The sequence below is a fragment of the Lissotriton helveticus genome, chromosome 4_1, assembly GCF_964261635.1.
Source record: "Lissotriton helveticus chromosome 4_1, aLisHel1.1, whole genome shotgun sequence".
In the NCBI taxonomy this organism is placed as follows: domain Eukaryota; kingdom Metazoa; phylum Chordata; class Amphibia; order Caudata; family Salamandridae; genus Lissotriton; species Lissotriton helveticus.
In genome coordinates, this window is record NC_136063.1 from 551,659,541 (window position 1) to 551,685,037 (window position 25,497).

The following is a 25,497-nucleotide window of genomic DNA, read 5'->3' on the forward strand; positions in this document are numbered from 1 at the left end:
TAAGTAGAAAACTAACTCTGGCCCTGGACAAGTCCTATATCTCTGGCAAACCCCATCCATATCTTCATGATTCATTAACAACCCAGGCAAGACAGAAAATTCTGTTTATGCGCCTCTTGGCTCTCAGGATCGTGGACTTTAATCCAACCTGGGCACGTACGGACGGTGCCATTGCTTGCCGTCTTTGCAACTATCGCAGAGAATCCTGGCTACACCTGCTATGTTGCTGTACAAAGTTGGCCAGCGACCGACAGCGACTGATCCGCCCGGCTTTACGGAATCTGGGCCACAGAACATGCAGAGAGGCCTCGGACTGGTGTTTTTCAGAAACTACGACATGCTTATTAGCTAGGGTCGGCAAGTTTATCCACCAAGTTAAAACTGCACTCGACTCCCAACTACAGGCTACAGTTCCGATATGCCCTGACAGTGGGCTTAGTGCTCCCCCTGCCGCCCCAAAGTTGACAGCCTATAGTTAATCCAGGGAGTCATCGATAAGTAATCGGAACCATCGGACTTAGGCACCTAACCTGGGTCGGCTAAGGGTCTGATGCAGAATCCAACAGTTGTCATCTGGCTCCGCAGCGTGAGCGTGGATGTCGAACTTCTATATGTCTCTCAGACTTTAGTAGGCGTGGTCCCATGGTGAAATTATAATTCTCATTCTTTTAAAAGAACCCTGATTGGACAATAGTAGTGAATATGTCAGTCTTGTAACTATATAGTTGCACTTGGTTTTGACCGAGAAGGGGGGGGGCATTTTACTGCATTTTATTGTAATTCATTGTATTTTACACTGTAAAGATTTTGAGTAATCACACAGTTTATCAGTAAACGAGCATATGTGTTTTATGCATGGATTTGGTGAGACAGCTAAAGCTGACTCAAATGACAGATATAAAAGTTTAAAGCTTGGTTTTAGGTCTCTCCTAAAGACAACTTTAGATGTCTCTGAACCCTCCTGTAGTAAAAAAATAAATCATGAATAAAAACTACGTGCCTATGGCGTCACCCGTGCGGGTACTGCGATTGCATCAAGAGTAAATAAGTAGAAAAATATTTGTTTTCCTATTTCTTTACTTTAGATGCAATCGCGGCACCAGCACGGGTGACGCGATTGTAACAAAAGTAATGAAAACAAAAAGAAATGGCGGCCGGCCACTTAAAGCATGCAAAGAAATAGGAACAAAAGTGACTCTGGGAGTTAGAGAGGAAGGAGGTTGGGCAGAACAGCAAAAAGCTGTGGGAGTAGAAATGAGGAAGCGTTTCCCTCCCGTCATTGTGAAAGCTATTTGAGGAAAGAGTGCTCGGAGGCTGTAATTAAAGCAACTGAGCAACAACACACGTAACAGGGGTTGTCGCCATGGGAGGTTACAAAATGAGACATGGTTGTATTAAGGAGGGACTAATAAGCCTTTTGACAAATGAACAGCCACAGTTCACAGTGGACAATGACAAGCCAATAAAAAATGTGGGTGGCGAGTGGGCAGAGCTTCAAGTCCATACCTCAATAGAGCATGCCTCGCAGAGCAGTGCATGCGCAGCCCAGGCTCAACCTAAAATTTACACTGAAGCACAGACTCTGCTGTTTCACTTTAATCCATGATAAGAAATCAATCAATCAATCATAACACTTGTATAGCGCACTACTCACCCGGGAGGGTCTCAAGGCGCTTGGGGGGAGGGGGGTGCTACTGCTCGAACAGCCAGGTCTTGAGTTGTCTCCTGAAGGCGAGGTGGTCCTGGGTCAGCCGAAGGTGGATGGGGAGGGAGTTCCATGTCTTGGCAGCCAGGTAGGAGAAGAATCTTCCTCCGGCGGTGGCTTTTCGGATGCGTGGTACGGCGGCGAGGGCGAGGCTGGTGGACCGTAGTTGGCGGGTGGGCGTGTAGAAGGTCAGGCGGTCGTTGAGGTACTTGGGGCCCAGGTCGTGGAGAGATGTGTGTGCGTGGGTGAGGAGGCGGAACGTGATCCTCTTGTTGACGGGGAGCCAGTGCAGGTCTTTCAGGTGGCCGGAGATGTGGCTGCGACGGGGGATATCCAGGATGAGTCGGGCGGAGGCGTTCTGGATGCGTCTGGAAAGACCAATGTGGGCTTGATATTAAATTCCTCTTTTTGATTTCTAACCAAGTTCTGTTCTTGTTATGATTGGTTTCGCCAACAAGAAGCAGCTAACAAAGGCTTCAAACCCATAAATTCCAAACAGAAAGAAATTGATTTTATAAACCTATAGCCCACATCCAGTACATGGGTCAATGTGCCACCATGTGAAAAGGTCCCCAGAAAAAGACACTGGTTTAAAAGAAGGCACCATACCACTGTGTGCCTGCTCAATAAAGATTTCATGCTGTGCAAAGTAGTCCAATCTTCAGATAAAACCATGTGCATTTCACTAAGGGAATAGATCACTAGTGCAAACTCACAAATCGTGAAAAACACATTGTGCAAAACAAATGCCAAAAGCATTTTAAAAATGACCTACATTTATATCCAATATATAGTATGTACCACAAACTGTGGTACCACGATAAGTCCTATAAAAATGTACAGGCACTTTGTATAACATAGTGTTCAAACAAAGCCTGCTGACATAAATAGTAAGTAAAACAGAAATGTTTTCCCTCAGACAAAAATACAAAAATACTTTGACAGTTACTAGGTTTAGAAAAAAACTATTGCTCATCAACTTCACACTTGTTCTACTTATCAGCTCCAAACCAACTCATATAAAATCATATGCTAACTCAGATAATTAAGGAATTACAAAACATGTTTTTGTTAAAATTCCCATTATCACAATATTTAAAATTTGATTTTTCATACACAGTTAAAATCTCATCAATACATTTCATATACTCGATAAAAACAATTCAAACAAACATCACAATATTATATAGGATGTAAATGACACTATAGCCCCACATCAAAGAGGAAAAAAAAGACTTTAGACACCATATTTTGTCATTTTCAGCACATATCCTTAAAAAACAGATATAAAGACACGGTCTGGATGCACTCCTGATTTAGCAATCACAGGACCGTGTTCCTCCATGGATTATGTAACCAGATTTGCGGCGAGGCGTTTCGATGTTTATAACATTTTTAGTCCATCTTTTTCAAGACACTCGTTTAAATTTTCTTTGTAATGATCCCCGTTTTTTTAAAATTTGTCCTTATATATGGAAAAGCTGTGCTCTAATGTTAAGCTCTTTGGGTCTTGAATACCCCAGTCCTTTGGATACATTTCTGGATCCGTTTTAATGCCAGGGCTGCAACCTTGCTGTTAAACGGATGTCTGTCTCACCCAGCTCAAGAGTATCCCATTAACTCGAGTCAATAGTAAAATTCCGACTCCTGTGGTACCGGTTCTCGCACCTTATTGTTTGTTAGCTCGTTGTTGGCAATAACTCATGTGTCGTAGCTTGTCCCAACCTCGAGGGGCATTCACGTCCTCCTCTTTCTGATAGATAATAACGAGCAGGACGGTTGTGCGGGATCTCGGCTGCAGGCCATCAGCCCAACGGGAAAGAGGAGGACGTGAATGCCCTTCGAGGTTGGGACAAGCTATGACCCATGATGTTTCACAGGCCTTGGAAGGTTGCTGTATGATGCACAAGCACAGACGATGTAGCAGACTGGAAGGGAGATGAAGTTAGGCCTAAACGAAGTCCAGAGTGCACAGGCGGTATAAGTGCAGTAGGAATATTATCCCACGACGAATCTAGGGACCTACACCCAGGTAAGCCCTTACGTACCCTAGGGAAAGGATTGCGAAAATTAAGGGGACCCTCCCAGGGGAGGGTCTGGACAGGGGGGAGGTTACTCCAATGTCCTTTTTCCAGTTTCGCGCCAGAGCACTAAATCCTGTCTGGGAGGTGATCACACCTCCCTGTGACAGGATGCCTATTGTTCTGCTTTCCCCTGCTCGAGCTTGACTCAGCAACAGAAATGTGTCTCTGGTCGGCAGGAACCATTTTGTGCTGTCCGGGACTAGAAGGCTGGTACCGGGAATACTGAGGGACTAATGGAGGGCTCTTCCAGTGCTTGGAATCATACCTCCAATACCGTTTATGGTGCCGGGGTATGAATCCAACATGTTTGATACCAAACATGATAGGATTCATTGCAGCTGTTTTCGAGATGGTCATCGCACGATTACGCAATGCCCCTCTATATAGTATATGGTTGCTTCACTGACAACTCGGGAGAATGGACTCCGTAGGCTGCAGGGGTGTCCCGCTCATGCAGGGGCACTCTCTCACTTAGAACCAAGCGCCCTGCCCTCAGGATTGTAAAGGCCTGCTATTGGGTGACTTATAGGTTTTAAGTGCAGTGACCCTTAGATATCATAAACCTATATCTTTAGTAAGTGATGCATGCACCAACTAACACAGGTGGCAATTCCAGGCCTGTAGTTCCATTCTGAATGGTCTCTCACTGTTGGTATAATACATGCTGCAGCCCATGGGAGATCTCTTGGGTACCTATGCCCTGGGTACATTAGTATCATATACATGGGACTGACAAGAGTACGCCAGTTTTCAATCTGAGATGTACCTAAGTACTGTACACAACAGTTTAGGGAGAAAGCAGATAGACTGGGGTCCTGCTTAGCAGGATCCGAGTCAGACTAATCAAAAACAGCATCACATCAACCAATAAGTGGGGGTAACCATAAGAAGCTGATCCTACTTTCCTACGCCTCCCCCCCAACGTAAAGATATGAGACTAACCTTGTCCAGTTGAGCCTTCATTTTCTAAGTGGAAATATCTGGAGAGTCCATCTGCATTGGCATGTGTTACTCCCAGGTCTATGTTCCACGGTATAGTCCATCCCCTGTAGGGAAATGGGCCACCTCAAAAGTTTGGGGTTTTCACTCTTCATCTTTTTTAGCCATAAGAGGTGCTTATGGTCAGTCTGAACAATGAAGTGATTCCCAAAAAGTATGGCCTCAACTTCTTCGGGCCCAAATCACAGCAAAGGCTTCCCTCTCTATAGCTGACCAATGTTTGTCTCTGGGGGTCAACCTTCTGCTCATAAAAGCTACTGGTTGATCCTGGCCCACTGCATTAAGTTGTGACAACACACCCCCTACCCCTACCTCAGATGCATCTGTTTGGACAATAAATTGCTTGGAGTAGTCAGGACTTTGCAGAATGGAGGCAGTGCACATGGCCTGCTTGAAATCATCAAATGCCTTCTGACAGCTAACTGTCCACTGAACTTTCATGGAAATTTTCTTAGAGGTGAGATCATTCAAGGGAGTCACTATGGGCCCATATTCTTTTATAAATCTCCTGTAATACCCATTCAGGCCCAGCAAGGCTCTGACCTGAGTCTGGGTAGTTCGAGCAAACCAGTCTGGATTTTGCTCTGAAGTGGTGGAACCTGGCCTCCACCCACAAGGTGGCCCAGGTATACAACCTTGCTCTGCCCTATCTGGCACTCAGTAGCCTTGATAGTGAGGCCTGCTTTCTGCACAGCCTCTAAAACATGCTTCAGGTTAACCAGGTGATCATCCCAGGTGGAGCTAAAAACATCTAAATCACCAAGATATGCTGCACTATAGGCTTCCAGAACTGTGAGAACTTTGTTCACCAGCCTTTGGAATGTGGCAGGTGCATTCTTCAAACCAAAGGGCATCACAATACATTGATAATGCCCACTAGGAGTTGAGAATGCTGTATTTGGTTTGGCATCCTCAACTAGTCTGATCTGACAATCACCAGCAGTTAGGTCAAATGTGCTGAGGCCAAAGTGTCAATAAGCTCATCTGCCCTAGGACTTGGATGAGCATCTGTCCTAGTGACTGCATTGAGTCCCCTGTAGTCAACACAAAACCATCATCTCTCTTGCCACCCTGGGTGTGAGGTTTTGCTACCAAGACCACTGGGCTAGCCCAAGGGCTATCTGAGGGCTCAATTACTCCTGACTCCAGCATCTTTTGGGCCTCTGTCCTGATGCAATCTCTGACATGGTCAGGCTGCCTGTAGATTTTATTCTTCACAGGTAGACTATCACCTGTGTCCACTTCATGGGTACACCAGGTGATGTGACTGGGTGTCACAAAAAGCATGTGCCTTTATTGATTGAGGACCCTCCTACAATTGAGGACCCTCCTACAATTGAGGACCCTCCTACAATCAATCTGTGTTGTTCAGTGAGGCTGCCTGCCAAGGCTACACCATCAACTGACTCATCATCAGGGTTTTGTGAGAGGAGATGAAGGAGAGGGTCACTCTTTTCCACCGGTCCCTCATCAGTGGCCAAGAGCAAGCGTAAGTCAGCCCTATCTACAAACGGCTTGAGCCTGTTCACATGGAGCTCCCTGTGGGGGCTACTGGGAGTGCCAATGTCCACCAGGTAGGTGACCTCACCTTTTTGCTCAATGATAGTGTGGGGTCCACGGGAACCATCCTTTACAACGCAACTTTTACCACGCAGTGCCTTTACGACGCAACTTTTACAACGCAAACCATTACAACGCATTGCGCTGGGGGGCGCTCTAGGATAGGGAATGTGTTTAATGTACTATCCAACACCTTCCCTACTATCCACGGGGACCGGAGTTGGAATAGTAAATTAAACAATTCACTATCCAGCGCCTAAAAGCACTATGCGTTGTAATGGTATGCGTTGTAAAAACAGCGTTGTAAAAGCATGCGATGTAAAAGCATGCGTTGTAATGTCATAAATCCGGGGTCCACTCAACTTATCTTGAAGAGCTGCTGGGGCCACAGGCTTCAACACCCACACCTTCTGGCCGGGCTGGTAAACAGTCAGGACAGCCTTTTGGTCATGCCAAGCTTTTTTCAATTCTTGATTGGCCTCCAGGTTTTTGCTAGCCTTCTTCATGTACTCAGCCATCCTGGAGCGGAGACCAAGTACATAGTCCACTATGTTTTGTTTGTGAGTTTTGAGAGGTAACTCCCATCCCTCCTTTACCAAACATAAAGGACCCCTAACAGGCTGCCCAAACAGAAGTTCAATAGGGCTGTAGCTAACCACCGTCTGAGGGACCTCTCTGTAGGCAAAGAGAAGGCAGGGCAGAAGGACATCCCATTTTTGACTAAGCTTTTCTGAGAGGCCCATGATCATGCCCTTCTGGGTTTTGTTGAATCTCTCAACTAACCCAGTGTATTGCGGATGGTAGGGTGTGGTGAATTTGTAATTCACCCCACACTCCTTCCACATTGCAGTGATGTAACTTGACAAGAAGGTGGCACCTCTGTCATTTAAAACCTCTTTAGGGAAGCCCACTCTGGAATACTTTCCTAAGAGGGCCCTGGCCATCACAGAAGCTGTGGTGGTTCTGAGGGGAATGGCCTCTGGTTACCTAGTGGTATGGTCCACCACTACTAGTATGTAGCTGTGCCCAGATGCTGTAGGAGGGTTCATGGGCCCAATGACATCAATCCCAACCCTCTCAAAGGGAACCCCCACCACTGGGAGTTATATTAGGGGGGCCTTTGTGGTGCCACCTGCCTTGGCATGTGGCACAGGAGCGACACAACTCCTCAGACATGTGATGCCAGTGAAAGTGAGGGACAAGCCTGTCCCAAGTTTTACTTTGGCCTAAGTGCCCTGCCGAGGGAATGTCATGTGCTAGGGTGAGTAGGAAGCTCCTAAACGTCAGAGGTATAACCATTCTCCTGGTAGCACCAGGCTTGGGGTCTCTACTCTCTGAATAATGGAGTCCCTCATCCCAGTATAACCTTTGCGGCCCACTGACATTCCCAGCAGCAGCTTGCAGTCTGAGGGGTTCAGGAGAGGGGCAGATTTGCTGCTCCAAACTCAAGCCTGCCCTGGAAGGGCCCCCTGTCCCCAAGAACTCAACCTGATCAGGCTTAAGCTCATCTTGGACAGTTCCTTCACAGGGGCTGAGATCATCTCCCTCTAAAGACTGATCCTCACTCTGAGTCTAGGGGGAAGACACATCCTGAACTCTCTTGCTCCTTCTCTTGGAAGGCTTACCTCTCTTGCTCCTTCTCTTGGAAGGCCCCATGTCAATTGTGCCAGGGCCTATTCAGTGGATGTCAGTTTGGCTTGTGACCTAGTCACAGCAAACACATCTGCAGAGATGCCCAAAATTGCTGCATGAGTCCTAAATTCAACCTCAGCCCAGGCTGATGCCTCCAAATCATTGCCCAACAAATAATGTACTGGCACGTCTGAACTTACCACATCCTTTTTAGAGCCAGTTACCCCTCCCCAGCCAAAGTTAACAACTGCCAAGCAATGTTCAGTCCTGACATTGTTTGCATTGGTCACTTGGTACATTTCCCCAAGTATGATCTGTCCAGGAGACACAGGTTTCTCTGTCACCATGGTGACACTAGCCCCTGTGTCCCTGTAGGCCATTGCCTCTGTTCCATTAATCAAAGGCTGCTGTCTGTACTTGCCCAGGTTACTGGGACTGACAAGTAATGTGGCAATATCCATGCTACCATCACAGACTAGAACAGCCTGAGCTGGAGTTCTGACTAAGCCAGAACTCACCTCAGATCCTAAGGTTAACCCTACTAATCCTTTGTTCCCTGTATCACCGCTTGTACATGTGCTAGGGGAGCAGTTGCCTTAGGGGCAGTGGTGGTAGGAGTAGTTTCCTCTGCTTTTGGACAATCAGCATCTTTTGTCCAATGGGGTTTTACCTTACAAAAGTAACACCAAGGTTTCTTTTTTCCTTTTTCCTTGTTGTATTGTGACTCCCCTCCCCCCAGATGCAGGTTTTTGGGGCCCTGATAAAAACTCTTTTTTTTGTCTTTACCCTTGTCCCAACACTTATCTTGAGTTTTTGAAGAATCTTGCTTCTTCTGGTCACCACTATTGTTCTGGATGTTCTGCTTCACCCTGGTCCTGACCCAATTATCTGTATTCTTTCCCATTTCTTGGGGAGAAGTCAGATCTGAGTCCATCAGGTACTGATGCAATAACTGATTTTGGCAATTATTAAGGATATGCTCCCTCATAATCAAATTGTATAATCCATCAAACGCATGCACTTTGCTGCAAAGCAACCAACCTTCCAGAGCCTTTATAGCACTATCCACAAAGTCTACCCAGTCCTGATTCTGTGCCTTCTGGGTGTCTCTGAAAGTAATCCTGTATTGTTCAGTGGTTAAGCCAAACCCATCAATGAGAGCACTCTTCAAAATGGAGTCATTGTCAGCATCCTGTTCTCTAACAGTGAGAAGCTTATCTCTACCTTTGACAGCAAATGAGAGCCATAAGATAGCTGCCCACTGCTCTTGTAAAGCCGTTATCCATTTGTGAATGTCATCCCCAACATGGTAGGCAGGGACAATCTTGCTCAAGTTCCTATTGTCAAAAGAACGTTCCTCACATCTAGGGACACTGTTGCTGCCACCATAGGACTCTAGTGCCAATTTATTCCTAGCCTTCTGAACTTCAAGGGACTCCCTGTCAAGGGCCAACTGCTCTTCACTTCAAGGGAGATTACTTTGGCTGTCCTTGATGCTTCACAGGCCTTGGAAGGTTCCTGTATGATGCACAGGCACAGGCACAGGCACAGACGTTCCAGGAGACTGCAAGGGAGATGAAGTCAGGCCCAAACGAAGTCCAGCGCTTTCCAGAGTGCCCAGATGGTATAAGTGCAGTGGTTTCATTTCTGAAACTTTTCCCACAATGAATCTAGGAACCTACACCCAGGTAAGCCCATAAGTATCCTAGGGAAATTGTTGGGAAGATTCAGGGGACCCTCCCAGGGGAGCGTCTGGACAGGGGGAGGTTACTCCCATCTCCTTTTTCCAGTTTTGTGCCAGGGTGGGAGCCAATGGCTCCCAGGACTAGTTTGAACGGGACTATGCACTGTGACACCAAATGTGTCTGCATGACTTTCAGGCGCTGGCAAGCACACCCACCGAGCCCTAATATACTAAATCCTGCCTGGGAGGTGATCACAACTCCCTGTGCAGGATGCCTATTGTTCTGCCTTCCCCTGCTCGAGCTTGGCTCAGCAGCAGGAGAACAGAAATGTGTCTCTGGTCGGCAGCAACCATTTTGTGCTGTCCGGGACTAGAAGGCTGGTTTCGGGAACACTGAGAGCCTAACAAAGGGCTCTTCCAGTGCTTGGAATCATACCTCCCTTACCGTTTACGGTATGGGGGAATGATTCCAACATGTTTGATACCAAACATGATAAGATTTGTTACAGCCGTTTTCGAGATGGTCATCGCGCGAATACGAGATGCCCCCCTATATACTATATGGCTGTTTCACTGACAACACAGGAGAATGGATTCTGTAGACTGCAGGGGTGTCTTGCTCATACAGGGGCACCCTCTCTCTTAGAACCAAGCACCCTGCCCTCAATATTGTAAAGACCTGATATAGGGGTGAGTTATAGGTTTTAAGTGCAGTGACCCTTAGATATAATAAACGTATATCTTTAGTAAGTGGTGCATGCACTCACTTACACTGGCTGCAATGGCAGGCCTATAGTTCCTTTTTGAATGGTCTCTAATGAGTGGCATAATACATGCTGCAGCCCATGGGAGACCTCAGGGTACCTATGCCCTGGGTACCATATACTAGGGACTGACAAGGGTACCCCAGTATCCAATCTGGGATCTACTTAAGTACTGAACACAACAGTTTAGGGAGAAAGCAGATAGACTGGGGTCCTGAATAGCAGGAACCCAGTCAGACAATTGAAAAACAGCATCACATCAAGCAAAAAGTGGGAGTAACCATAAGAAGCAGATCCTACTTTCCTACCCCTCGCCATTAGGTGGGGCTACAAGCACTTTCACCCGTACTGTTGCAGGCGAGAATTCAATGTGGTGACAGATCACAAACCACTAGTGGTCCTGTTCGCACACACGCCCCGGACCCCCACGCCCCGTCCAGGATTGAAAGTTGGAGGGGTACAAGTGCAGCTGTATCACATCATGGTGCCTTACCAACCCGGTGCTGGTAACCAGTGGATTATCTTAGCTCTCCAGACACCAAAGCAGCAGAAGGTTTTGTGAACATGGTCCTGCAGGCAGCCTGCTTAAGAGCACTGTCAGTAGACTAAATCAAGGAAGCCACCACAGAAAACTGCTGCCTTCAAAACGTTGCTCAGGCCCTTCAGAGGCATCAATGGAAAAGATTTCTTGAAGGCGCGAAGCAGTGGAACTCAGTGGATCTGATGGTGATGTCCCAGCCCACAAGGGTGAGAGATGCCCTCAGCACCACCGCAGAAGCCGTCATTATGCAAAAACTGCACACTGTCATACCCAGGGTACTTTGGGAACAAACAGTAGACCTGGCCCATCAAAGCCACCAAGGGGCGGCCAAGGCAAAGGCAAGAATGCGAGAAAAGTATGGCTCCTGGGGGTAGATTTACTGTTAGGAGATAAAATCAAGGCGTTTCACCCATGCCAGATCACCAGCACTGCGCTAACCATGGCGATGATTCTGACAGAGGAAGCCAGCACAGAGACATGGAGCCTGCTGAGCATGGACTTTGGCAGCTTCCCAGATGGGCGCCATGTGGTGGTGATTATAGGCAGCTACTCAAAGTATCCGGTGGTGAAGATGACCCCTTCCTCCGCCTTCTCCAGACTTCAGCCAATCTTGGAGAATACGTTTGAGCTACCCCGCTTGAATAAGACAGACAATGGCCTTCCATTCAAAGTAAAGAGCTCCGAGAGTGCCTCCAGACCTTGGGGATATCCCACAGGAGAATAACGCTGCAATGGCCCAAAGCTAATGGTGAGGAAGAGTGATTTATGCGGACCCTGAACAAGAAGATATGCACTGGGGTATCCCAATGCAAGGAGCTGAAGTGGTGCCTGCACCAGTGTCTGAGATGCTACCCAAGCACCTCTCAATGCACAATATCCCAGTCGCTTATGGTGTTACTATTCAAAGCACCAGTGGGAGACAGCATCCCAACTGGGCCTGGCTGCAAGTCCGAACCCTTGGACGCTGCTGTGGTCCAAGCCAACAGGAAAGTCAAAAACAATCAGGGCTGCCAGGCCAGGTGGGCCTCACATCCCGAACTACGGGTAGGAGGTGTTCACCCTGCCGGCCACTTTTGCCATCCTCGGGTCCTCCTTCACTCACTGCTGTATTGTCTTCTCTCACTGGAATCAACAGCTCTCCTTCCACTCCTTTGAACCAGGAGACGTTCCTGGTCACCGTTTCTCCATCCTTTTCCACAGTCACCATGGTCCCCTTTATATCTCTCACTGTCCAGTGACCGGGTTCATATGGGGTTCGGAATTTCCCCCCCGGCCTCCTGTCCTTGATGATCACTCGATCCTCTGGCTGCAAATTTCAGTGTAGGGCTCATCTCTTGTAGCTGGCTGCCTGGTTCTGCCGCTCTTGTCGTTCTTGAGCTCCCTCCTAGTTATACGTGGGGGGTGTCCTGCCAGGGCACATGTGGATGGCATCCCTCCATATTCCATTGAACATGAGCATCCAGAGCGCTTGTTATGTGGTGCTCTGGGGCATGCTTCAGTAATCCCGCAGAAACAGCTGTAATTGGCGTTCCGGATCTGTGCATTCAGCAACTGTGATTCGCAGGTCTTGTTAAGTGTCCGCATAAACCTTTCGATTTCTCCATTTGCTTGCAGCCACTGGGGGGTGATTCATCGATGTCGGAGTCCGTGAAGCGAGCATGAAGTCTCAAATCTCACCTCCTTGAAAAAGGCGTCCATTGTCGCTCTTGACCTCATCGGGACACCCGAACATTGCAAATACATTTTCCAATATGGGGGCCACTCGAGTGAACATGGAGGAGCTGATGAGTTTAACCACTGGGTATTTTGAATAACTATCCATTAAAAGTAGCGTTGTCCTGCCATCCGGAAAACTACCGAAATCTATGCTGACTTTCTTCCATGGTGTTTTCGTGGGCTCTTCTGTCAGGATTGGTGCTGGGCATTCTGGTGCGCTGGTCAGTTGGCATGCTGGACACCGCCTCACCATCTCGTCCACTTGTTCCTCCAGCCCGGGGAACCAGACTTTTTCTCCCATTCTGGCTTTCATCTAAATGGCCCCTTGGTGTCCTCCGTGAGCAAGTTGGGTGGCGTGATAATGTAGGCTTGCCGGGACTACAATGCGGGAACCTCACAGTAGGATTCCCTCCCGAGTTACTTAGCTTGTTTCGTATCCTCCACATCTTGGTGAGATGCTCTTTCTCCTGTCCTGGCCATTCGTTGGCATCTCTTAAGAAATGTTGCCACTCTCCCCCTTGGACAGCGTTGCGAACATTGACGATGAGTGGGTCAGCTTGTGCCATGTCCGCTAAGGTTGAGGCTTTAGGGCATGCAGCAGTAGAGATCATGTTGATGTGTGCCTACATTGCTTTGATTCCCAATAGCCCTTCTGGGTCCTCCTGAGGCGTTGGCTGTCGGGAGAGGAAGTCGGCTGGGCTCTTGGCACCTGGTCGATAGATCACTTCCATCTGGTGCTGCCATAGACCGATGGCCCATCACATTGATTCGCAGGGTAGATGAGGTGCTAATCCTCTGAAGAGGAGTACCAGTGGCTGGTGGTCGGTGACAACCTTGAAGGGTTGTCTGCAGACGTAAAGGTGGAAGTGCCTGCATGCTCACTTGATGGCTAGAGCCTCCCTCTCTATCTGGGCGTAGAGTGCTTCAGTAGGTGTGATAGACTTGCTGGCGAACGCTAGGGCGGCCCATCTTCCTGTTCTTGTGCCTGTGCCAATACTGCCCCTAGGGGTACAAAATGGGGTGGTGATGGACGGAGGATCCGAACCAATCAAACACTCACACCCAGTCAAAAGATCTGGGTTTGGTCCATCACCGTTCTTTAGCCCACTCTGCCACCCCAGTTCAGACATGGCTATATGCAAATCAGTCTGACCCTGTGCCTCATGGGAACAGTCAAGCCCGAACTGCCAAGCCATGCCTTCCCTGGACCGGAAACAAGCTTCCGAGGACCGGTTTCTGGCATTCCAGCCGTCTTCAGCCCGGCTTGCTTGAATCCAGTGGCAAAGTGAGCAAGGGACTCACGTCTGAGCATACCCTGCCACACTTATGGCGGCCAAAGCGGTACATAAGGGGGTGATGATGGACGGAGCATCCGAACCAATCAAACACTCACACCCAGTCAAAAGATCTGGGTTTGATCCATCACCGTTCTTTAGCCCACTCTGCCACCCCAGTTCAGACATGGCTATATGCAAATCAGTCTGACCCTGTGCCTCATGGGAACAGTCCAGCCCGAACTGCCAAGCCATGCCTTCCCTGGACCGGAAACAAGCTTCCGAGGACCGGTTTCTGGCATTCCATCTGTCTTCAGCCCGGCTTGCTTGAATCCAGTGGCAAAGTAAGCAAGGGACTCACGTCTGAGCATACCCTGCCACACTTATGGCGGCCAGTAGGTGTGATAAGCTTGCTGGCGAACGCTAGGGATGTGGAGAAGTGTGGCTCAGGGGTTAGAGGCAGCAGACCCGGAATCTGAGAGCGGTCCTGGACCAGGGTTCAATTCCCCGCCCCGGCGGGTCTTGGGCTAAAAATTCCATGGACTCGATAATTCTCACCCTGGTGCCTCCTCGACTCACGGGTTCACACTCTGCGACTCTGGGCAACAGCTTGCTTAATCTCCACAACGGCCCCTCGCGGCGGGATGCCTGACTTTCACCTTGTGGATACCCTGCTATCTCACAGGGGAATATCAGGAAGGGTTCCCTAAGCAAGCGCCGGGACACCTGCTTTGCGGGTAGCTGTGCGCTATATAAGCTCAACTACATTTACATTTAGGGCAGCCCATCTTCCTGTTCTTGTTCCTGTGCCAATACTGCCCCTATGCCCACTGGGCTGGCGTCCACGAGGACGTCTGTGTTCTTGGCAGGGTCGAAGTACACCAGGGTGGTGTTTTCCAGGAGAGCGCTCTTGATACTTCGGAATGCCGATTCCTCCTGTTGTTCCTACCTCCACTTGGTGTCTCCTAGTGTGAGATTCCTTATGTCAGGATTTAGCCCAGTGCGCCTACATGGGTAAAGGCATAAAACTACAAATCCCATGAGCCTTTGCGGTGGCAACATGATATAGCAAGGTCAGGCTGGGAAAACATTGTACGTGATTTTGTGGAGTTTCCTGCGAGAGCGGCTGCTCTCGATCCAGAGTGTTCCTTGGTTCGGCTGGTTATGGAGTAGGGCGTCTGGGATTAAGGCGTCCTGTTACGGTACTGTTTTCCAAGTTCTGTGGCTGTTAGAGCAAGTGGCTCTGGTACAGCTGCGGTTTATCTTTGTTGTTTGTGTTTGTTTCTTGACACTAACCCGCGCTACGGATATTTCTTGGCTCGTTCGTATTGAGACTTTTCCTTTTGGAATAGTGTGCGGAATGCAGGGGGGGGGCTCCTCCGCATTATCGTCACGAAGAAGTGTTTTTCTTTGGGCATATTCTTTTGGATTATAAATACCAAGGCGGACGGTGGTGGTGAATTAATTACGCCCTACCGTGTTTGCTTATTGACCATTTAGTACTTTTAAGAGACATTCTTTCTATTACTACCGTGGTGGATGAAGGAATCCATTACAGGTTCTATAAAGACAACGCAGGAGAATATTTACATTTCTTGCTTGTATAAGTACGAGAATAATTATTGGGGAAGGAGAATATTGTCAAGACTTCATTGACACACTTGGATTGTTTGGTATTTAGTTTCTTTAAAGTTCAGGGGTATGTACGATATATGAGCATCTCATACATGGTTGCACATATACTCATCTATGCGTTTTACATTAACTGTGGTTCTTGGGGGGCGTGGCTTGGCTGCCGAGCGGAATGGCTGCCTGAAATCGCAGCTCCGCCGATCGAGCAAATTAATCCGTCATTTATCAGCGGTTCTGATGTGGTAGCTCGGACCTCTCGTCCCCCGTAGAAGGGAGGGGGCGCCCGGGCGGTCTGGAGAAAATCCTGTGCCTGTGGACGTGTCTGGTGCGGACAACGGCCCGACATAGAGAGCATCGTGGAGAGGCCTAGCACATTGAATAAAGCCGGGGACTAAAGTGGGTCCCAGACCAGGAGCGGGGTCGCGCTGGAGGTCTACAAAACGCCGGTCTGGATTTTCCTGCGACCTGGGGCGAGAAGGAAACACTGCCGCCTACAGCAACACGCATCCGAGGAGGTCGACCAACACTTCGGGAACTAACTGAGCAAGGTATGGAGTGGCGGTGTCCCTGGTAGGGAACGGGGCAGAATCAGCGGCATTCCGCGAGTGAAGGTTGCAGAGTACACGCAGCAGACGCGCGGTGTGCGCTGTTCCCCGAAGTGACGCTGCAATAGGACTACGGACTGGGGCTGATTAAGGAATCGAGACAATTACGAAACCCACGGCCACTAATTACGGCGCCCTCCCACCACTACTAGACTTTAGTGGCGCGACCCCGACCTCGGGTGAAAACGGCTCGAGACGCCATGTTGGATAGGGCAAAGGCTGATACAACGTGAGCCCTCGAAACTGGTGCCAGAGTCTCAGTTACGCGAGGATCGGAATAGAAATGCTGCCGCGAAGAGACTGGGCGAGAAGAGCCGACTATTGAAATCGGTGTGTGGCCACTGATTTACGCTAGAGGACAGTGCAAGACACACGTGGAACCTCGGCGGTAAGGAGGAGATTGGTGGCTTACTGTTGCACGGGACTTAAGGCAAAACGGACTGGAGGCACGGCCTCGCCAGTTACGCCGTGGACCTAGCAGAGCTGGCGCAAAAGGAAACTGAAACTAGTGCTGGCTGGTAGGGGCACGAATCACCATGTTGGGCTGGGCCTAGCGTACTGCGGAGAGGGATCCCTAACACGGCCAAAGAAAGGAGGACACGCGTGCTGTACCTCCGAGAAGGAACATACACACACCAGTCGGCAGGACCTCTGAAGATTGTGCAAATACAATTGTGCCGTGAGGCGGAGGAGAGGAGTGCATGGGATACAGGTGGCGTGTTGCAACTGGCCCACGACTACTGGTGGGACTAATTCAGATGCGGTGAATCCTGGTGCTTACTGGTCTAGGTGAGCTGCGCTAGCCTTTGTCGTCCGGATACCATACAGGTACGCAAAGTAAGCGAATTGAGTGGGACGATGCTGGTGGGCGATACTACTGGACAGAAAAAGAGCACAGCAGATTAGGTGACACACCCGCGTCAAACTCACAGCGGAACTCCGCCATGGGTAAGCCAGACACAAGACAGCCGAAGATAACCTTCGACAAATCAAAGCAGAAGACTACTGGACAAGACCAACAGGAAGAAGAAGCAACGGGAGAAGAAAGGGACAAAGCACATCGGAAGACATAAAGTCCATGTTTAAAGATTTAAAAACGAGCCTACAAGAAATAGACACAAAAATGGATGCTCTCGCCGCATGTATGGATAGCATCACGAAGAGAATGGACAAACAAGAAGGGAGAGTTGGGGTGCTGGAAACACGTGTGACAGAAACAGAAGAAAGTCAAACGGATCTGGATGAAAAGATTCGCGGCATGGATAAGGTGCTGGTCCTGATCCAACAAAAGAATGAGGAGTTGGAGGCGCGCTCAAGGCGGAACAACGTCCGCATCACGGGGGTAGCAGAATCGACGGATATTGCAAACATGGAGCAGTATGTTGAGCAGATGATGAAGGACCTCTTTGGGGCAGGCCTGTCGCAAATGTTCCTCATAGAAAGGGCACACAGGACATTGGGACCGAGGCCTAAACCAGGAGCACCGCCGAGACCCATTATTGCGCGCGTCCTCAATTATAGAGACCGTGACACAATCCTGCGCCTGGCAAGAGATATGGCGGATGTGCAATATAAAGGAAACAAACTCGCCATATACCCAGACTTTACCCTACAGGTACAGGCAGCACGAAGAGAATTCATGCCGGCGAAAAAGATATTCCAACAAACTGGGACAAAATATTCGCTGATATATCCGGCAAAACTAAGAGTGCAGGGCCCGGGTAGGCCCACCTTCTTTGTGGACGCTAAAGCGGCATTGCAATACGCGAAACAGCTGGCCAAAGACCAAAAGAATCAAGCGCACTCAGGAGATTCGGAACCGACGGACAGGCTAAGTGACATTGAAAGACTGTTACCATAAAGTTTAAGCATGTGCTATGTCTATAAGCTGATATTGCTAAGGTTGGGTCTACGTCCTTGCATGGAGTGATAATGACTAACTGAGGCATGACAGAGAGTAGGCGTATGAACTCACAATTAGGGGGGCGAGGGTCCTAGAGCTGAATCTTTCAGGTCAGCACTCGATCACCCTGTCATAAGTACGGGGGTAGTAAGACGCCAACCTGCGTACCCCATGGCATGATTCCCGATAACAGGTTACTGAAATCGCATCTATATCTAGTTCTTGCAGATGAAGGGGTGACTGGGGGGGTGAATGCACAACCTAATTGGGGGGTTGGAGCGGGTGGGAAGCATGGGGTTACAAGTTGGGGTTGTTATATGCTTATGTTTTTGATTGGAAGCGTGATGTCAGACAGGATGGTCAGTAAACTAGATCCGGAAAATGCAAGGAAAAGGGCTAGGCTTCAGAGGCAAGTTAAATCACTATATTGTGAGTGGTGGCGTGCATCGAGATTCGCTGGGAAGATAAAGCTTGGCAAATTAACCATGGAACTGAAAAAACTTAGGAATATATACACCCTGTATTTTTGTGTAATGTCATACATGCATATTTGTTGGAGGTGTCTGGCATACTATCAGGACATATTGTTTATTTACACATGCAGCTGTGAAGCACATACAATGTATATCCTGGAATATACGAGGCATGAATGACAAAAGAAAGGCCAGACTGGTACATGCATTCTGGATACGAAAGGGTGTGGACATATGCTTACTGCAAGAGACTCACTTGACCACCACTACCACATAATTACTCAGACACAATAGATGGGGGGAAATAACACACGCTTCCTATTCAAACTATTCGAGAGGGGTGGCAGTACTGATCAGGAGAGGGCTACAATGGAAAACTCATGAAGAGATAAAAGATGCTGAAGGCAGGTACATACTGTTGTTGGGGACACTGTGTGGAATGCGGGTATTGCTGGTAAATGTCTATGGCCCAAATGATGATAACCCCGATTTCTTCAGAGATCTATGGCAAAAGATACAGGCCTGCGGTCAAGCGGCGATTCTCTGGGGGGAGATTATAATGTGGTGCTCTCTGACACGCTGGACAGACAAGAAGGTCACTAGAGAACATCACCCTAGGGCGGCGGAAACACTAGGAGACATAATAGCAGATACAGGACTGGTAGACTCCTGGAGAGCCCTACACCCGGGGGTCCGCTCTGGCACCTGCATTACAGCACACAGGGCTGCGTGGTGTCGGTTGGATTACTGGTTGTTGTCCAGGGACATCCACACTTCGGTACTCGAAGTGACGCACTTGCCCAGGTCGCTATCGGACCACGCCCCTGTGCGTGTGACATTGGCTACGCCGTCCGAATACATACAACCATTTAGCTGGAGATTCCCATCACGCGCACTATTAGACCAGGTATTTAAGAAAGAACTGAGAGGGAAGTTGGAAGAATACTTTGATATTAATGAGGGCACAGTGGAGTCGCCGGGCACGCTCTGGGAGGCTTGTAAGGGGGTGACCAGAGGCAACTGCATGGCGCTGAAAACGGGGGTGTTAAGATCAATACGGGATACCCTAGGTAAATTGGAAGCAGAATTAGCCAAGCTAGAATCCATTCTAATAGAGGCACCTACAGACGGCGCTCGTGCTGGTTTTCAGGCAAAACTCACCCAGTTTCAGGAAGAGGCAGAAAGGGAAGTGGCGTTTCTAAACAGACACAGTCAAGCTAGGCGTTATGGTGAAGGTGACCGCGCTGGGCGCACATTGGCGAACATGCTGCGAGCGCCTAGGGGAACAGACTATATCATGGAATTACGGGGTGAAAACGATTACCTGGTTAGAGAACCTCCAGCCATATTAGGTACTATGACGGAATATTATAAGACACTATATACCTCAAAGGTGACGCCAGATGACCAGGTAATATCAGACTATCTGGACACGATAGCATTAGCGTGGTTCAATGACGGAGCTAGGCAATATATTGACCTACCATTCACACCAGACGATATAAGAGAAGTCATAGAGAGTCTACCGCCGGACAAAGCGCCTGGACCGGATGGTTTGACTGCTGCATTCTATAAGGAATATGCGGATATTTTGGTACCCAGGCTACACAAAGTGTATGAGGAAGCAATAGACTCAGGTATACTGCCACAAACGATGCGCGAAGCAATGATAATCACGCTGCTTAAACCCGAGAAAGACCCGACACATCCAGACTCTTACCGCCCGCTCTCATTAATTAACTTAGATGCCAAGATCTATGCGAAATTGCTAGCTGATAGGCTTAAACACATGATGCCCCACATAGCGTTATCAGACCAATCAGGATTTGTGACAGGGAGATCCACCTCTCATAATTTGAGGGTGCTATTCGGACTTCTACACTACCTAGATCCTAAAGTGCAGGCCACAGCCGCACTGTTGGATGCAACTAAAGCATTTGACTCTCTAGAGTGGAAGTTCCTGCTGAAACTTTTTACTCGAATGGGATTCAGCCCGTTGTTCGCCAGGCGGATTGGTATACTCTATAACAGCCCAACGGCGAGAGTACGAGTCAATGGGCAGGTCTCCGCTCCTATCAATATAACAAGAGGAACTAGACAGGGCTGCCCCCTGTTGCCCCTACTATTCGCTATTGCAACGGAACCTCTGGTGGCGCGTATGAGACAACATCACACACAACGCAGCATTGGCTTTACATCGCGTGGTCTGCTTATATCCATGTATGCAGACGACATTACCATATACATGACAAACCCGGCAGAGAACTTTGACCCGTTGATGAGGGAAATGGTACGCTACAGTGGCCTAACCGGTATAAATATAAATTGGTCGAAATCCGTGATGCTGCCCCTAACTGATGGCACAAATGAATGTCACACTGAATTCCTGAAAAAGACATCAAATACTTAGGTATCAGGATAAGCCGCACGATTCAGGACATATGGTTATCTAATTACGGAGTCCCCATGGAGTGGCTTGAAGGCAAAGTAGAGAAATGGAAAAGGCTGCCATCATCGTTGACAGGCCGCATAGCAATAACGAAGATGGTTGTGCTCCCCAAACTGCTGTATTTATTTGTAAATATTCCCTTGCCACTTACAGTGGCATTTTTTCGCTGACTTAGATCCGCCATTATTGAGCTGGTCTGGGCGGGCAGACAGCCTAGAGTCGCCTGGAAACTATTGACACTTCCCTTCCATCAAGGAGGTCTAGCAGCCCCGCACTTCGAACTATACGCATATAGCGCACAGGCCCAGTACCTGTACTATTTGCAACATCCAATTCCTTACCAACCACACGTGGCAATTGAAGGAGACGTGGCGGCGCCTTGCCCGCTAAAGACAGCCCTATACCAGAAGTACAAATGTACACAGACGGACATTGACACTGTAGAGGTGGTACGCTGCGCCTGGTTAAATATAGCAAAACGTGCGGGATTAACAGAAATATATGCCCCGAGCATGCCGCTGGAATGTAATCCGGTGTTGGGACCGCTGACGGATGCGGCGGTGTCACAGAGTGCACGCAAATGTGGTCTGAAGGTGGCAAGCGACTTATATCCGGATGACACTTTCCTATCCTTACAAACTATGAGCGCATCGGAGGTGCCCACGGCCTCAGAGCTGCTTCTGTATTATCAACTGCGGGCGGCGTGTAAAAGCAGATATCCTATGTTCCCTGCAGCGCCACCATCGCTGTCGGCACTGGAAGACGTGCTTACAAATAGCTCCCCTCGTAAACTAATCACACGTATATATAGAATCACGCAGAACACGGCACCTGTTATACAAACTGACTCAAGAACGCAGTGGGAGGAGGAGGCTGGGATCTGTATCACAGAGAAACAATGGGTATTCTGCTGCACTCAACTTGAACATTTATCCCCCAACTACAGATTGAGGTTAATACATTTTAATTATCTACATAGAACATACCGCACACCCAAACAATTATTTAAAATGGGATTGCAGGCTGATACGAATTGCTGGAGGTGTGGGGAGCAAGAGGCTACATTTTACCATCTAACGTGGGTGTGTGGACCCGTGCATCGGTATTGGGTGGCAATCTTCAAGATAGGACAGATGGTGGGGATAGCAATGGACCCAGACCCACTCGTAGCACTCCTCGGATTTGTGATGGGAGTACCCAGTGCATCCCGGAAACTGGTGGCCCTTCTGTTGCTGCTGGCTAAGAGGCAAATAGCGGTCCACTGGAAACAAAAAGCTCCGCCAAAAGTATCAAACTGGGTGGGATCGGCAGTATACTGCAAGGATCAACTGACTAATTACTGGGAACTAATGCCACAACAGTCCAGGCCGGTAGACATTTGGCAGCCCTTGGTGGCCTGGTTGGCAGAGGCGGACGAAGATGAATGCGATTAAAAAGCAAGTAGAACTGAGCTGCACTCTACCATAGTAGCAGTGGAGTTGATGTGTGCCACGGGGTGGTGGTGCGAATGAGGAATCAAGAAGTAGAAGTAATCTTGGGGATTTGTTCGGGCGGACGACAGTAGTGTGATCAGTGCAAATGAGATGTGGTGGAATGGATGAGATGGATGTGTGGATGGAGTGTCGAGTGAGGACGGCAGGATACCGCGGACAACATATAACAAATATATGAACGTTTGACATTGTTACTGACCAGCAACCTATGGTAAACGCTTCTAATTGTTGTTGTTTGTTAATTTGTTGCATAAGAATATTGGAAGTATGCACAAGTGTATGGAACCGACCCGCACAGCGGGGTAACTCTCTAAAGATAAGCTGCCTGCCCCCGGGTTGTTGGCTGAATAGCAGTGTATTACTTGTTGGAATCAATAAAGGTTTTTGAAACAAAAAAAAAAAAAACACGACACACATGTTCTAAAATAGCCTCTTGTAAACTAAACAAATGGATTAAACAAAAATGAGTAAAATAAATAATCTTAATGTAACTGTTGATCCAATTGTTTCAAATACTGTGTAGTAGTCAATAGGAGATTTTCTGTCATCCAGAACTTTGAATAACAATGATGGCCTATAGGGGGCGGCGCTAGCCAGCAAGCGAGATGGACGCTTGAAGCCGGAGCTCCGCCGTGCACAGACGAATTATCCTGCATTTATAGGGTTTGAGCAGAGTTTGGTGCTCGACTCCCTCTCCCCCAGCTGCCCTGGGGTGGAGACGACTGGCGGCGCTTGAAAAGCGGAGCGAACCCGTCCCTGCGGGTGACTACTCCCGGCGAGTCCCGGAATCCCGCAGGCCGTGGAGCCCCGGGCTCTGGTAAATCCTGTGGCTGAGCGGCGTAGCGCGACGTGCGGCTGCTGACTGCGCGAGTGACCCGGGGCGCCGGTACTCGGCTCCGACTTCGGCCGCGGTCTGCCGCATCTGGGGGTGAGGAGTCGGGGGCACTGCCCAACATTCCAGCACGGTGCGGCTTCACCCGCCCCCCCTCCAACGCCCGCGGAGACGGCGTGTGCCTGGAAGTGACTGTGGGGCATAGCAGCTTCTGAGGCCTCTGGACGCCCATTGCCCGGACCTCCACTGGAAGAGTGCGGATTGCTGGAAGCCTCGGGGGACAATCAGTGGACAGTATTGAGTGGACGGTGGCCCCCCCTGCCAGGAACACGTAAGACCTGACCGCACTGATTCCAGGCGGCTGCATGTGGGGTGGATGAGAGGTGCCCGCCCAGACTTGGGCCTGGGCTGAGCGTTTGACTACAGACTGACACCAGGGGCTGCCATTTGCTCGAGTTTGCCCCTAGTGCCACCGGAGGGAGGACGAGCCCCCCCCCCCTGGTGAACTGATTGCGGCGGGCTGGCGTCTGGTGCCCCAACGCGTAACCTGAAGGGCGGCGGCTGTCTGCTGCTGGCCTACTCCTTTGTTGTGCGGACTTGGTGGTGCCCCTGGGATCCACGGTGAAGCCCCTACTACGCTACATATTGGAGAGGTGAGGCGGCGTGACTAACCCACGACCACGGCGACGCTCTAACAGGAGTGGTGGAGGTGCGACCGATTTCCCCGGAGGTTGCCCGGTGAGAGAGCGTATTACACCTACCTGGGGGGCAGTCGTTTGGCGAAGAGTGACCGGGTCCTGCTCGTGCTGCGCAGAGTGGCTTGATTGCGGCCCGTAGGCCGAGATCGCGCTGAGTAGCCCCGGGTGTTTGCCCCCTCCCCCCACGAACAGGGTTGTGGACTTCGCCTTTGCTGAGCTGTGAGGATCTGCGGCCTTATATCGAGAGTGCTTCCCTGCCCGGGGGATAGAGCGCGTGTTGCTCCTGTCGACAGGTGAGCTGTTGAACACACGATGGGCAAGGGGGATAAAACTCAGAGAAGACTGCCCTTTGCACAGCGGAGGCTGCAACAGCACAGCCCACTACCAGAAAGTAGGGCTGACGCGAGACCAGAGGAGACACAAGTGGCGAGCTCGGACATCAAAGACATGCTGCTTTCTATGGAACAAAGTCTCCAGTCAAGTATCTTTGCGCTTGGCACCAAAATGGACGCTATGACCTATAGGATGGACCGCATGGCAGAGCGACTGGATAAACACGCTGGACATGGCTGAGAGGAGGATGACCGAGGTTGAGGAGGCGCAAACGGACTTGGACCCGGCGCATAAAAGGATGGAGAGAATGATGCAAGTCCTACGGGACAAGACTGAGGACTTGGAAGCGCGTTCCGCATCACGGGCCTTCCGGAGAGCACACACACGGGCCCCATGGAGCAATTTGTGGAGAAGCTGCTCACCACGCTCCTGGGAGAAGGAGTGTTCTCGGCCATGTTCATCGTGGAACGAGCACACAGGTCACTAGGCCCACGCCCCAAGCAGGGAGCGCCTCCACGACCCATAATAGCGAAGCTACTTAATTATCGTGGCAGGGACACTGCTCTCAGGCTGGCTAGGTCCAAACAATCGCTGCAGTATGAAGGGTCAGCCATATCTCTGTATCCAGACTTTACGGCGAAGGTCAAAGAAGAGCGCAAGCAATTTATTCCACACAAGAAGCGTCTCAGGGAGATGGGACTGGACTATGCGCTACTATACCCCGCTAAATTACAGGTAAATAGGAAAGGTCATTCGCACATATTTACGGACCCCAGGGAACTGCAACAGGCGATGAAGCGCTGGTCGAGGGATCAGAACTCGGACAATGCGGAGGATCAGGACGTGGATGAGGGTGGCAGTCGTATGGATGATCAGGACTGAGCTCTCTCTGTGGCACGGACATTTGCTGCTCACTGGGAAGGTGGCTGATGGAGGGGGGCTCGGATCGGCCCTGTGGCACGGTCGCAAGTGAGAGCGGACCAGACTCCGGGGAATGAAGACTTTAGGCAGATAAGTGATTGGGGGAGTGGGGGGAGGGTAAGAATGATGACACAGACTCTTGGTAAATGTTTATTCTTTTCAGCTCCCCGTTCTGGACACTTCAGAGATGCTATGTACT